Here is a 15,777-nt window from a genome sequence, read left to right on the forward strand (position 1 = left end):
TGTGGTAAGCACATTACCTCTGTGGCAGCAAGAACACCACCAATCTGTTGTTCTTTAATGGAAAAATTTAAATAAAAAAACAGTAGCACACTTCTGCCTTCTCCACATCACTCTCCCTCTTGGGTGCCCAGATCAATATCTTCTCAATGGATTAAATACATTTTTATTTTTCCCGAGGAGATTACTTTGGATTATGTCCAGGAACCCATTTTTAATAGTTAACGACAGGACACATTGCCTTCCATTTATTGTCTGCTATAGTTCTAGGTGAGAAAATTCACATATATTATTTCTAGTCCTTCCAATAACTCTGTAAGATAAATTATTCCCATTTTATAGATGAGGAAACTGAGGTTCTGACCAGTTGCACCTAAGAGAAAATGGCTAAATGATGGTTAGTAGTTGAGTTGTAGTTTGGGCTGTGGTAAGAGAGTGACCCAAAATACAATGACCTAAGCAACTTAAACGTTTCTTTCTTTCTCATGTAAAAGTTCAACTAGGTCCAAACTACATCCAGGGTGGCTTGTTGGCATAGGGAACCCAGGCTTCATATCTCAATTTGCTCTGCTCTTTCTTATCATGTGTTCCTTTACCATAGACCCAGATGGCTGTTCCAGGTTCCATCATCAAGTGGAGTGGAAATAGAATAGTGGAGGGCATATCCATTCTCTTGAAGAGCATGGTCTTGAAGCTGCACACATAACTTCTACTCACTAACCATTGCCCAGCACCTAATCACGCAGTTAATGCCTGCAAGAGAGGCTGGAAACTGTCGTCTTTATTTGCGAAGTGTATGAGCAGCTAAACTCAGGGGTTCTTTTACTAAGGGAAGAAAGAAATGGATGCTAGGGTCTGCCTGCCACAGATAGAATGAAGGGTTCTTCTTTAGTCAAGGGCGTGGTTTTGATTTCTTTATTTTGGCCTCAGTTGTGGTCCATTTTGTAAATAATGTTACATGGTTAAATCAAAGAGAGACATCCCGTGGTGATGTGTATTTACTTAATTCTTGTGCCCAAGAGTCGTTTTGCTTATTTTTTTTAACGGAACACTTATAATCATACTATTCTTTTAAAATAAAATTTTTACTAATAATAAATTTAATTCCATTATCCATAGTGGAGAGCCCCTAGTTACATAACAGATCATGGCACTGCCATGGAAGGATTTTAATTCAGTTCTGTACTTTACCCACCTGGGCAGCCTTGGATTATTTACCCTCTCTAAGCCTTCTTTTCCTTTCTGCAAAATAGAAACACTACTAGCTACTTCAATGAATCATTATTAAGATTAACTAGATGTATGAAAGCTATTGGCATTCATGCAGTTAACACTCCATGAATGGTATCTAAAGATATGTATATAATCTCTCCACATGAAACCCACCCTGTTTAATTGTCATTTCTAAAAATAATAACCATAAAATTTTATAGCATTTTCATACATCTCACTTAATTTGGGCTTCACAATACCCTGTAAAATTAGTAGAGCATGTATTATTTATTCTTCCACTCTTCTAGATTAGGAAATACAAGATCAGAGAGACGGATTCACTTGCCGAAGGTCTCAACCTCTTCCCTGTTGACTGGATCCTTCCCATCTGCATTTATTCCACTGGCCACCACCGTAAACAAATGACATAACACTCGTCTTTCAAGCCACAACCCCTCCAGCTACCACCCCAACTCTCCATTCCCCTTTATAGCCAAGCTTTTCAAATGAGCTATCTACACATACTGCCTCCATTTCTTCACTTCTACTTACTCATCACCCTTTCCCCCACCCCCAATTTGGCTTTTGCATTTTCACTAAGTTTGCCTTTGGTAAGGGCCTGATCTTTAGCTCTGGGCTGTCTATTTGCTTGTCCCAGGCAATCTTATCCATTCCTGTGGTCTCAAAGGTCAACCCAAAAAGTTTATTATTATCTCACACCACTTTTCTGAGATCTAGCACCCAACTATTCAGCAACTTCAGTTGATTGCTTCACAAGCATCTCAAACCGAACATGTCCAATACTCAACTCTTGATCTTCCCCAACAAACTTACACATCTGGGTAAATGGCACCAACATTCACTTGGTGAATAAATCCTAGGCTCTGGTCTACCTCCCTCACTCTTCCTGTTCAGTCCACCAGCAAATCTCATCAATTCTGGCTTTCAAATATATTTTGACTCTGCCTACTTCCTTCCTTCTCCACTGCTCTTACCCTGCTTCAAGTGACCTTCATCTCTGAGCCTCCCAGCTCATTGCCCTCCTCCTACTCCTGCCCCCTTTTAATCCATCCCCAACAGCAGTCAGAATGACATTTAAAACTAAATTGGATCATGAAAGTCCCTTTCTCTTTACCTGCTAATGGTTCCCCATTGCTCTTAAAATTAAAGTCCTAAATTCTAAACATGACATGTAAAAGTGTGTATGATACATCTGTAGGTTTCTGCTACATCTCTCAATACCTTAAATACTTCATATTCTTTTGTTCCTGAGGCCTTGCATCTATGTTTCCTCTGCCTGAAGCACTCCTCCTCCAATGTCCCACCTGCTAAATCCTGTTCTGCTTCAAGTCTCAAATGAAAAGTTATTTCCTCAGAGAGGTTCTCCCTGACTTCCCTAGACTAAGTCAGGCACCCCTCCACACGCTCTATACTCTCATAAAACTTTTTCTTTTTAGACTTCACAGCTTGTGACCTTGTATGATTTCTGAAAAAGGTCTGTCACCCCTCTAGTCTGTGGGTGCTGTGAGGGTGGGACCATGATGTCTTGCTCATCAAAATACACACAATACCCTTCCTCATGCCTGGCACATGGTAGATTTGGGTAAAAGTTGCAAGGAATCAAATCCTATGTTCTTTCTACTGTACCATCCTGCTGGTCAACTGAGGCTATGTGCTAATTTTACCACTCACAGTACACAAGTCTCTGAGACTGTTTTGTTCATCTAAAATGAAAAGATCACCCTTTGAACCCTACACAGTTGTTAGAACGACTGGCATGTCTAAAGTGCTTGAAAACAATAAATCATGGTATAATTCTGAAATATTTTATGACGATGAAGATGTTGTCACTCTAACCTGGCTGGTCTCCCCATTTCCCTCGGGACTCGCACGCCTCTTCCACCTCTGGCTGCTGCTGCTTGGCCTCTTGAAATGCCTTTCTCTGATCTTCCCCCTTCCCATCCCATTCCTACAAAATCCCTGAACTCACTCCCTCCACTACCCTCAGGGTTTTTCTTTTTCTTATGAATGGAGCCCACCCTGATCTACTTTCTCAAATAAAATCTGTATGTATCTTCTCACTTCTCTTGTTTTCTCACGCCTGGGACTGCATCTTCTCCATTCTTTTCCATCTCTCTGTTCTAAATGAGGTCAAAATCTGGTTGCAGAGATAGGACAAAGACTACAATGTGAGGTGGCTTTAGCTTTGGTTCAGTGCCAACTGCATACCCAGAACAGGGAGCTGGCATTAGCAAATTGGTGCAGATAGGAATAGACAGGACATATCTGGAGAACAAAGAATATTCAAATTTGACCACAGTGGTGGTTCAGGTAGTAGGGAGTAGGGCAGTTGAAGTTGAGTGGAGAAAAATGTTCAAGTTGAATCACTGCAGGCCTTGAAAGCCTGGCTGGGGAGTACAGAAGTTGTTCTGTGAGTAAAAAGGATCCTTGGGAAAGTTGACTGGGGAGGATGTCCAGAGCAGTGCATGAGGCATGCAGTTCAGGAGCGTGGTGAACATGGTGATGAAGAGTGAGCTGGGGTAGGGGGTGGAAAGGGGGGAGAAGAGCAGCGGAGGTCTCTTTAGGGGACCCTTACCACAAGAGTTCAGGCATGCAGGCTTAAGTCAGAGAATGTGAACAGGGTGGGGGTAGTGGGACTAGAAAGAAAAGTGCAGGTAGGAAAGTTTCTTGGAATGATTTAGAAATTGAATGACTATAGGGTAATGAAAAGGGACAGTCAAAAGTGACTTCAAGATTTTAGCACATGGTGCCTGGGAGAATGTTGCAGACATTCATGGGGAAGACTGGAAGGGGCTGTCTGTTTGGGAAGATGATGCATGGTTGTGGACATGAATCTGGAGTAAGGGTGGAACATCTAAACGGGAAATTCAAGCAGCAAAAGAGGACATTTGCTCAGTCTTTTTTTCCCCTGTGGTTTTCTCCGTCTGCTGACCCAGCCTACAACCCACACCCCCAACTGGAGCCTCCCACAATGTCACTTGCTCAGCTTGAGACACAGACAGAAGTAGACAGAAAGGAAATATTTGCTTCTCTAGTGGAGTAGGTTGCTATTACAACCCATAATGAGCCATGGGTAGTGTTTTTAAGAGCATTTCCATAGAATTCTAGGGCTCCTGAACAAGGCTTTTCTAACAGATTTTTAAAAAGGTAGGTAATGGGCAGAAATGTGTGACTCTGTCACCTGAGTTCTTCTGGGGCTATGCTGGACACAGAGAAGGAGACCTGAAGGCAGAGTCAGCCACACCCAGTAGTTTCTCAAGGTCTCCGTCATAAATAAAATGCAAGCTTCCATGCGTCTTTTCCATTCCATGATAAAACCTATGACTCTAGGAGCTAATTTTTTAAAATATATTTTATATTGTGAAATATAACATATATACAGAAAAGTGATAACATTCAAAGTACAATTTTAACAAGTAGTTAGCAAATTTCAAGGAATGTTATGGGTTACAGTTCCACAATTTTAATTATTTCCTTATTGTGAAATATATATACCGAAAGGTGATAGCTTTCAAAGTATAATTTAACAAGTAGCTATAGTGCAAATTTGAAACATGTTATATCTTACAGTTCTACCATGTCAGTTATTTCCTTCTGTAGCTAAGTTTCTGAGCTTCCAAAAAAATCGCTGAAGAATTCATAAACCTCTGAAATTTTTTTACTATCTGAAAACTCATCCCTGAAATTGGGGATGAGAGTGTAGTTCATGAATTTGGCCACACAGGAGCAGCATACACAAACTCCCTTTTCCTCAAACATGTCCCTTAATTCACTTTGCTATTTTAGTTTCCTTAGCTACCACCCGAGTATAGACTTCTGGCAAAAAAAATTTACTCAGGTATCTATAATCTTCACACCACACGAACTTCACCATTTCACTCCCTGTGTGCAAGAACATGGAATGCTGCTTACTGCCTTGAAACCCTTTGACAAGTTCCTTCCTGTGTAGTCAGACTAGCCACACCATATTCCCGCACATCTTCCTTGCTAATTCCAGTATACCCCTGCCTGACTTGCCCTGCCTCCCCAAGCCTAAGCCAAGAGCAACTCGAGCAGAGTCTGCTATGTGCAGCTTTCCCTCACCCGCCTGGTTGCCTTCTGACCACTGTGCAGCCACCAGCACTACTACTTCCAAGACTCCAAGAGTGTGCTGAGAACACAAGGAGTTGGTGGATGGATGGACAGAGTGCTCCAGCAGTCATGGCTGTGAGCTCCATCAGATGGGTTGGGAGTTGCATGTTCTGGAGGGTGGGTCCCGGCCTCAGAAATACTGATTTTCAACAGACGTGGAGTGGTGTCCAAGTATCTGCGTTTTAAAAAGCTGCAGGTAGTTCATGGATGACACTTTGAGAAACATTAACTTTCTAACTTCATGGCCTTGGATGTGTTAATTGATCTAAGTCTCTGTTTTCTTTTCAGAAAATGGGAAGAATTAAATGAAGTAATGTACATTGAGTGCTTCCTTAGTACAGTTGTTGGCACTTAGACACACTTGCTAAATGCTATTGTTTCCTACTCATCCAGTGAGTTCGGGGGTGAGGGGTAAGGGAATGTCACCAGAGCCTCAGTCAGAAATGGCTGAGCACTATGCACACTGCACAACTCCAGGAGGCACCATTCTCAGAGACAACATTGTGAATAGCCTCCTCTAGAATTGTGCAATGGGGCAGCCTTGGGAGTCAGACCCCAGTCCTTCTTGGGACACAGAATAAAGGAGTTAGGGCAGGAGCTCTAGAGAGGAACACTGAGGATGGTGGGGGACACTGAATACACTCCAGCTTTTTGACCTTGTGCTAAATCCAATCTCCATCCTCCTACTCAGGAGAAAGTCTTGGATCTTTCTCATGAAAGGGGAAAGGGGTTGCAAAGTGCCTTGAGTTCCTGCCCCAAATCTCATTGTCTCCCTGGCTCAGGTAAAGAGGTAGACCAGCCTCATTATTTGGGGAACAAAGTGGACTAATGTGGAGATGATGGAGTCCCTGGGAAAAGGTCGTCCAGCTTCTCTGTACTTGTGCTGTCTGCTGGTCCCGCCCTGTCATAGCTCAGGGAACTGGTCCTTGGGGTTCAGGGACCTAGACCAGTTCTGCCAAGTCCCCTTGTGATAGTGACCTGATCTCCAATGCTCCAGCGAAGGGGCTGGGCCATTCCAGGACAGGGAGAGATGGGGACATGGGTGCTGAAAATATAGGCAGCAGGTAACACCTCCTTACTCTGAAATACACCTGCGGGGTAGAGAGGAAAAACCAAGGTGAGGAGTGTGACCTCCAAAAGTTTACAAGTGGAGGGGGAGGCGGACGGGGTGATGGTAGGAATTGGGGGTCCTTGCTCACAAGGGGCACATAACGTTAGAGGACCCCATTTGGGGTCCACTGGGGGTGGCAGAGATTCCCCCTCGGGTTGGCAGCTGCAGCTCAGGGAATTGATGGCAGCGTCTATTTCATAGTTTATGGTAAGAGGCTGGAACAGGCACACACTCTCCAACAGAGACGACACACCCCACCCTTTAAGGAAGTGGGTAGGAGAGCAGCAGGGGTGTGGTTAACTACTAAGAGGAGGGAAGGGGGAAAACACAAACCTGCCAGCCCTGTTACTTAGCGGCGGCAGGGCAGCCACGGACCTGCGGTCCTCGCGGGCGCCCGGGCAGCTTCGGAGCCGCTGCGCCCCGGAACCCGCCGCCAGTCCCCGACTCACCTGTCCCCGCCGGGCAGAGCCCGAGAAGCAGTCGCCGGCGTCCGCGCTTCGGTCCATGTGAGTCCCCCTCCCGCGGGCCTGGGCTGAGCTCTGGGGCTGAGAGGTTGGAAGCTCGATGAGGTGGAAATGCGGTGGAAGGGTGATTCCGGGATTCTGGTTACCTGGACAGGACTGGGAGTTCCCGGAAAAGGAGCACGGGATCCCGAAAAGTGGGCTCCGGGGGTGCTGTGCGCGTCTGGAGCCCGCTGGCCGTCCGCAGGGGGAGTGGGGTTCTATTTGGGGAGTTAATTTGAGACTAGAGGGTGGGTTCCCCGTTTTTCTTCTTAACGTATGCAAACAGGGTCTACTGGGGAGAGGGTAGGAAGGCACAGAAACCCTGCCTGCCTCTAAAGGACAGATTTGAGAGCAACAAACCCGGGTTTTTTTCAGAGTCCAACTTCAGCTCCGGCCTTAGAACCTCTCCCCGTGCCCTGCCCTGCTCCCTTCTCCCCCTGCCCTTCAGCACCCCCATACCGGTCGTTTGCCTGCGCCCGAACCCGACCCCTCAGCATCTCTTTCTTGCCCTCTGAGAGAGCCTCTTCTGAATCAAGCCCCGACTGGCAGGAGGGTTCTGCAAGGGGGAGACAGAAACATAACCCGTGAGTGTGCGTGTGTGCGTGTGTGTTGTGGGAACTAAAGTTAACAGCCGTCACACTGGTGCTTTTAGAAACTACTTTCTTAATGCTACTCAAGGGTTAAATTCTGTGCTGCCTCCTGCTGTCAGGCTGTGCGTGGGCAAAGCTTGGGGTGGGTGAAGTTGGAACATACGGGTGATGTTCTGAGCCCACCAAGCCTTACCACCTGCCCTCACCCTCAGCCATATGACACTGGCACCTCCCCACCCCCCAAACGTGGTGCTAAATCCAAGGATGCTCATTTAAAGGGCTAGTGGGGGAGAAAGGCCAGAAGGTTGGGCAAGGGTGTCATTAGTCAGGAGGATTCAGAAGCCAGAGAAGGAAGAGCTGTCAGCTGACCTATAGTGAGTCCTGAGCCAAGTGTGACAGGCTGCACGGTGTGAGCAGTGTTGGGGGCATGTGGGGGGTCCTCCATGCCGTTGCTACTCTTGGCTCACCTGAGAGTCCAAGCCAAGAAATGCCATTGCTGACCTAACCCCCTGCCTTTCACAACTCCTCTCAGGGAAGAGGAAGAGGAGGACGCTGAGATGAAAAGTGACTCAAGATACCTCTTTAGAAGAGAGGAAGGAAGTAGTCACATTAAAAAGACCCAGCTTTGGTGGGCCAGGCTTCATTCATTCACTCAAAAGCATTTATTGATTCCTACCTGGGGCCAGGCACTGTGGCTAGGTCTGGGGATACAGCGGTTAGTGTGACACAGCCTCTGCTCTCCCGAGTTCATGGTCGTAGAGAGAATTACAGCAAGGGGAGTGGAGCCTGCTGCAGTGGGAGGTGCAGGCACTAACTAACCCAGCCAGCTCCAGGGGGTTGTGGGAGGAGACAGTCAGGTGCATCCAGGAAGGCTTCCTGGCAGAAGTGACTTCTAAATGGAGACCTGAAGGATCAACAGGAGTTAACCAGGCAAGAGAAAGAAGGGGAAGAAGAATGTTCTGGACTTAGAGAACAGCAAGTACAAAGACCTGGGGCTAGAAGCAGCATGACACATGCAGGAAACTCAAAGTATCTCAGCATGCTCAGAGCCTTGAGAGTGCAGGGGTGAGGTGAAGTCGGAGAGGTAAGTAGAGACAGCTCCAGAAGGGCCTTGGAAGGCCTGCTCAGGCTGCCATGGCAACTCCTGGGGCCAAGAGCCAGGCATGAGATTTCCCAGCATGCTTCTGACTCTAGGATAGAGTTGCCAGAATTGGCAAATAAAAATACAGGACGATGAGTTACATTCAAATTTCAGATAAGCGGTAAATAAATTTTTTCTTAGTACAGTATGTACCATGCAAATTTGGGACATACTTACCCTAAGAAATTACTCATTGTTTACCTGAAATTCAAATTTAACTGGGTGCCCTGTATTTTATCTGGCAACCCTACTCAAGGAGAAAGCTGAGGGTGCTGCTCTGCCAGGAAGTGAAGGATGGGAATTGCCCGGAAGGCCGGAGAACGGTCTCAGGACATAGTTATCTTCCTATTCCTCTGGATTCCATTTTTGTATTCTTTCACTGATTTACCAGGCCATTAAAAAAAAAAAAAAATCAATTCCATGGTCAGTTTAGTCATCTACTTAGTTGAAAGAGGATGGCATCTCAAAAAGAAATTGGGCTTTGGAGCTCAGTGGACCTGGATTCAAATCCCAGCTTGGCTACTTACCAGCTGTGAGACATCAGATAGAACGCTTAGCTTCTCTGAGCCTCAGAATCCTCATCTGTGAAATGAGAATGAGAATACCTGTGTTTCCAGGTTGTTGGGAGGACTAGTAATAATGTCTGTAAATTACCTTGTAAGTGCAAAAAAAAAAGCAGATAATTTTTGTAACACCTTCATGGGGGTGCCCAACACAGCATCTACAAAATTTCTTGGAGCTCATTCATTTCATTTTATATTTAATGAGCACTCAGAAGTCCCATGTGTGTGGTAGGGTGTGTGCTACTAGTGAGAAAGTGGGTTAGACCCTGATTGGGTAGGGAGAGCCTGAATTATTTTTCAGCTTTGCCATTCCTTTCCCCTATGATCTGCTTCAACTGGAGGAGATACTCAAATCTCTTCTTGGAGGATGGTGGGTGGAGGAAGAAGGAGTGACTCAAAGTAGAATTAACTGAAGGGAAATATGAATGGATTAAAGAGAGAATCTGTGTAAGCACCTAGCACGATGCCTGACACACGCAATGTGCCATAAAATTTGGCTGCTGTTATTTATAATTTTATGAATACCTTATTAGAAACTTGGGAGTAAATGATGGAAGGGTGCCTTGTGGGTCATATTTTGACTTTTATGGAAGCACTTGTAAAGGCAAATTAGGAGTCTCCTAAAAGGGAACCCGGAGGGGGTTAAGGGTTTGCTCAGAGAAAGAGGAAATGGAAAGTGTGTTTCCCTTGCTGTGGGAACTGTTGAGTTAAAAAAAAAATAGACCCCTTTCCAGTGGCTAAATCTTGCCCAATGGGAAGTATTTCCCCATTTCTCTAGAGCAGCATTTCCCAAACGGCACTCAGAGGAGTTTCTGTGCTGTAGGATAATTCTGGTTTTGACATTGGTGAAACATTCAAATGAACTTGCTCTTGGAGATTGATAATGTATATTCGCATGGTCAAAGTTATACGTCCTGCAGAAAGAATGTGTGTATCACTGGACTTAACCTAGTGTTCCCTAAATTTGATGATAGAACCCTTGCAGGGGTGAGGTGGAAAGCACTTTTTACCATCTCAAGAAAAAAAGCGGGACACATTTAGTTAATGCTGATGCAGATACAGTTTGGCGATCAAGCAGATCTTTTAGAAGGCATTGTTCAGCCCTATAATTCTAGCTAGGATGCGCCCAATTTATCCTAAATTCAGCCATGTCCAACTTACTCAAGATTTTCGTGGAATGAGTTTTTGTGTAACTTTCCCAGCATCCACATGCTTTACAGGCAAAAACTCCTGCCTAAAACTTTCTGCTGTAGTTAAGTCCAGTTCCCATTATTCAGGGAACCCTGGGGAGAGTCATGTGTCTTGGATCCCTGTGGTCCCCAACCTCCCAGATGAATGGGACTCTGAGGTGGTCACATGGGATACTAGGAGTGGAAATGTGCCACTGCCACCGCACTTGGGAACGAAGAGTGGTAATAAAGAGCAATTTTTGCTGGCTCAATTATCAAGAGTTTCTCTTAGTCTCTGGGTTGGTTGCAGGGTAAAGGGGTAGGAACAGTGATGGAGGTGACCAAGCAGGAGGGAGGTGAGGAGCATAGGTTTGGAGTCAGACTGCCTGTGTTCTGATGCAATAGAGCCTTGGCTTCCTCCTCGCTGAGATGGAGGTAACAGCAGGGCCTTTTGTGAGGATGGAGTATTGTATGTGGGAGTAATATTCAAAATACTAAGGTCTAACAACCACTAAGGCAGGGGCACTGACCAAACAGAACTGAAACTAGTCCCTACTGTGCCAGGGGCCACCCTTTAGCATGGAGGTGGAAGAGGTGGGCACTCGGGGACTGGGGGTAGTGGACATTTTCCAACCAGTAGGGAATATTTCCATATTTTAACATCCCTGATGGCCTTATGTACCAACCTAAAATCAGCCTGATAAAAGGTACACAGTAGGTATTCCGAAAAGTATGAGCTCTCATTATTACACTTTTATACTTAAGGCTAATCTAAGAGCTGGTGGAGAATCACCATTTTCTTTTTCTGAGGGAAAATGGCCCTCCTTTAGCTGAGGGGCAGAAGATGGCTTCTGTGTGCCATCTCATAGACATTGCCTCACGGATACGGTGGTGTTTACTTCTGCTCCCCACCCCCACCCCCAACTCCTCAAATTCACTAGTGCTTTATAAGCAGGCAGCCTCAATTAGCTCTCTAGCCAGCAAGAAGACTATCTACTAATAGCCCTCAGGCACTGGAGTTGCAATGGTCATTTGAAGTGCTCAGAGAGTTGAAAAGCAGGAGAAAATGGAGGCTTCACCTTTCTGAGGCTCTTAACAGGGTGCACGAAGCTCCTAGCTGCGTGAGGGGGTGGACGGGGGGGGCAGCTTTTTGAGTCACTCTGCTGTTTCCCAAGGTATAATTATTACTCACGATGACAGTTTGATTAAGAAGGCAGACTTAAGACTGCATATCCTGCATGCACGTTTTGCCTAGACATCATGGGCAAGTTGATAGAAGTACAGATTTTTGTTTCCAAGAGACCATCCAGGTGGGCTTTGGACAGCATGGAGGGATGGCCTCGGCTCTGGCTTCTGGGTCTTCCCAGCTCTTACCTTTTCTCAGCGCTGGAGGGAATTGCTAGGGCGATTTCTGTTTTCAAAGGCAGCCAGTCGATGTGATTAGAACTAAGCTTAGTAACTGCCGACACCCATGGAAGGTTGTGCCTTCCCATTTTATATCTTGGCTACCGCTCACTAGCATTTTCCTCCTCTCCAGTTCCTTTTCCTCTCTTTTATGTTCTGAAATCCACCCACACGGAATCTGGCAACATCACTCACTGAAGATAGGGGGGTTCCAAGGAATTTATCTCGCCCTGAGTTTAGAACCTGGTACTGAGTTTAATTCTTAACTCATGGGCCAGTCTCCCTTTAAGTTGGGCCACTTCTTCCAACAATTTTGAGGGCACCAGGACCACAGTCCCCCTTTGTGCTCCCTTTCTTTCTCTGAGGGTCTTCTACCTGATTCTCTGACACTCCCGCTACAGTTGCAGTGGCACCCTGATGTCCACACAAGAGGCTCCTGTCACACCTGCTGGAAATTCCGTTCTGAGTTTGGGGGTTCCCTTTCCCACCTGTGAGAAAAAGACTCTGCTCTGGTCCTGGCTCCTTGGAGCACCACATCTTTTATAGTTTCTAAATTAATATACTTTGTCCCACCCCTTACGTCCCCCCGCACCTCAGGGGCTTCTTTTTGTTTTCTCAAGGCCTCTGCTCCGCTCCCAGGCCCAGGCTCCTCCCATTTCAGCTCAGGTTCACCAGTTCTTCCCACGCCAGTTCCTGCGCAAGGCAACTGATAAGGGATTTGATATTCCGGTGCCTTCACAGACGCTCCAACCGGCATCCGAGTGCATTCCCTTAGTTATTTGCACGGCCGTTTGGCACTGAAATAGTATTGTAAGCTACGGCAGTTGTGAGTGGCTTACCACAAGCTTAAGTTCCCCAAGACCCCAACTCAGTGCAAGCAGCGGCGTCTAGCTCAAGGCACTTTTTCAGCCTGGGTAAGTGGAAAGGGAGTTAGAAGTCAAGATACCTGGGTTCTGGTTTAGATTCTTCCACTTACTAGCTGTGTCACTTTGATTAAGTCTCTTAACTATTCCAAGGCTCACTATTCTCACTTGAAAATGAGGAAATAACACCACCTCCATGAGAGGGTTGTTGAGATAATTGACTTTTGTGAAAAACCTGGTAATTTATGTAAAGCACCACCAGGCACCATCCTAGAAAAATGAAGAATTTGGGTGAGAAAGATACCATTTTCTACCTTTGAGACTTGCCAGGTTATTTAACCCCTCTGGGCCTTAGGTTCCTCATTTGTTACCCATTCTAGGCATTTGTTGAATGTTGAATGTTTCTCCTCCTTTCACTCTCAGAGTATAGTCTCCTCCTCATCCCTAACTTCCTGCCCCTTCCCCCAAGTTTAGGGGACGTTACCTGGCCTCAACGTCTTACTGCCTGGTAGGGGAAATAAGAAATGAAGATGAATAACTGTAAGACCAGATGGAGACTTTTTTTAAATTACCTGCACCATAAAAGAAGCACAGATACAGTGCTGCGAGCTAAGAGGAGGAAGAGATTACTTCTGGCTGGAGAAGGTGGCATTTGCTAAAGAGCTGAACCAATGAGTAGCCTGTGACCATGGAGCTCCCATGAAAAAAAGAGTATAAATAAAAGCACCAAGGTGGGAAGGCATGGTTCCAGTGACTCAGTCGGGTGGAGCAAAGTGGTGAAGGGTAAGGGAAGATAAGGAAGGAGAGTAAGATAAGGCTTGAATATGGAAATGAGGAGTTTGGACATTATTCTGAAGGCTGTAGGAGCTATTGGACTTTAATCTGAAGACAGTTGGGGGCTGCTGCAGGTGTTGCCTCAGTGAAGAAGCCATGACCACATTTGGACACCAGTGTGTAAAATGGATCGGAGGAAGAGAGCTTGAAACTGGGGGATGGTGTAAGAAGGAGATTATTCTAACAGTTTAGACGTTAAGAGTCTTTGAATGACTTGTGTAATTCAGGATGATTTGGGGTCCAGGAGATTGACTGAAGGTCAATTGAAGACTTCTGCCTTCTCTGAGGTGAAATTGGTTCTTAGTGAATTATAAAAGATATAGGGTTTATGAGAGCATCAACTTGTTAGGTGATATGAGTAGTTTACCTTAATTTATCCTTCATCCTCTCTTTTTCCCATGTTTTAGATTTACAGATAAGCCCTTTCCCATGGGCCTCACTTCTGCTAGGTATACTCTAAATGCCAGCCTGTCTATAGCTCCATTTGGCAGCCTCTGTTTAGCAGCCTTCTAGAGAGCCAAATCAGGAATATGCACTTAGACTTCTGCAATCATCCTCCCCCCAATCGTCATCCCCCCCTCCCCCGCATTCTGAGATCTGACCCATCCTCCCCACTTCAGTGATCTCCCATAGGAAGATGAGTCCCCTCCAACCTGACCTCCCTCCCTGGCTTCAGTCTTCCCTTCCAAAGGTCTGTAGCACATTTCCACTCCTGGAGCTCAACATCTTAAATGCTACAAATCTGAAAATAAACTCATCATGTTTTCACACCAAACTATCTCTTTCTCATATCCCTCTTTCTGTTAACTCGTCATTCCTCTAGACACTCAGGTTCAAAATCTTGCAGTTATCTTGATCTCCTTTCTTCTCAGTTTTTCTCCCTTCATCTTGCCATCACTAATCCTGCAGATTCTTCTTTCATGCCTCTTGTGCCTTCCTTCCCTTTTCCAGGAGTCCAAGCCTTATCCTTTAACATGCAGCCTTTCCTTTTCCTATTTCTGGTTCCGTGAAGCTCTTCAGTGCCTCAAGGCAAATTCAAACCCCTTACTTGACTATTCAGTGCCCTCCATAATTTGACCTTAATTTCCTCCTACTTTCCAAACCGAGTCCTTCACTCCAGCTAGCCTGGTTTTCTCAATGGTCTCCATAAAACTTTTACTCAAGTCCTATGTCCTGCCTGGAACACCAGCTCCCTCCACCTTCCCCAAATCCTGTGCCTACTTCAACACTTGGTTAGGTCCCTCCATTCTAAAACCTTTGCTTTCCGCCCCCAGCCTCTGGGCTTCTTTGCATCCTCTGATCTCCCCTAAAATGTATCATTTCAACCTGAAGCTAAATTCCTCCAGGGCAGGAGGTGCTATTTATTTGTCCTCCTTCCTGATGCCCTCAAATCCTAGGGATGAGAGAGCCCATTTCCCTGGGCAGGGGAAGTGTGATCTCTCCTCTCTACACTCATGCTTGGCTCACCAGAGCCAGATCCAGTCTTCCTCATTCCCTGCACTTGGTGTCACAACAGCCAGTTGCAACAGAGCAGGGATTAAATCCCAACTTCTTGAACTTGCCCCGGGGCTCAGGATGTGCTCCTTGCGGCTCCACATGCAGAGGTTTCTATAGCCTAGAGAGAGGGAGTCAGTGGTTTAGAGCAGGAGCTCAGTAATCTCTTTACTAAACCATTCCTATGTCTCTAATCCATCTGAGTCTTCCCTTTCCCTTTCATCTCATCATCCTGCTGTTGGGCCCATCTAGGTCAGACTGAATGATAGGAAAAAGATTAGGGAACCTTGATAGAAAGTGAAATCACTTTGGGAATATGGAAGGAGGATTTACAAGGCAGAGATTGAGAAATTTTGGTAACTTGGAATTCCACCTAACTGTGCACAGCCGTTCTGCTTGCCAAGGTAACTGGACTCTGAGCTTTCTGGCTCTTGCATTCCCAAGATTTGAAAACACTGATCCACATGAGCTCCTTTATCCCAGAGGGTGGCACTCACTTTTCCCCAGTGTGGCCTCTGAGCCCTTTCTCTCTCCCTTTACCTGCCTCTGTGCAGGAGTACTCGTCCTGCATCCATTTGCTTAACACTCAGCCCCCAGCCTTTGTGCACTCCTTGGGAGAGGAGTGGAGGACAGAAGGATCACTGCCCTGGCCCTGGGAGGCCCTGGGTTCTGGTCCCTTTCACACACCGTCCCACCAGGTGGTCTGGGGTGAGTCACCTGAGTCTCTTCAAGCCTTGTTTTTTT

General features: G+C 46.0%; 1 protein-coding gene across 2 annotated transcripts in view; it reads left to right on the plus strand.

Moving 5' to 3' along the window:
• Positions 1 to 6,779: 6,779 nt before the first annotated feature.
• The window catches only part of PTK2B (protein tyrosine kinase 2 beta), a 123,888-nt gene continuing 114,890 nt past the window's right edge, over positions 6,780 to 15,777 (plus strand). For both annotated transcript variants that reach the window (XM_037813076.1, XM_037813077.1), the window contains exon 1: positions 6,780 to 6,978. The gene's annotated coding sequence lies outside the window, so the exon portion shown is untranslated. The remainder of the gene's footprint in view (positions 6,979 to 15,777) is intronic.

The sequence above is a fragment of the Choloepus didactylus genome, chromosome 20 (genome assembly GCF_015220235.1).
Source record: "Choloepus didactylus isolate mChoDid1 chromosome 20, mChoDid1.pri, whole genome shotgun sequence".
In the NCBI taxonomy this organism is placed as follows: Eukaryota; Metazoa; Chordata; class Mammalia; order Pilosa; family Megalonychidae; genus Choloepus; species Choloepus didactylus.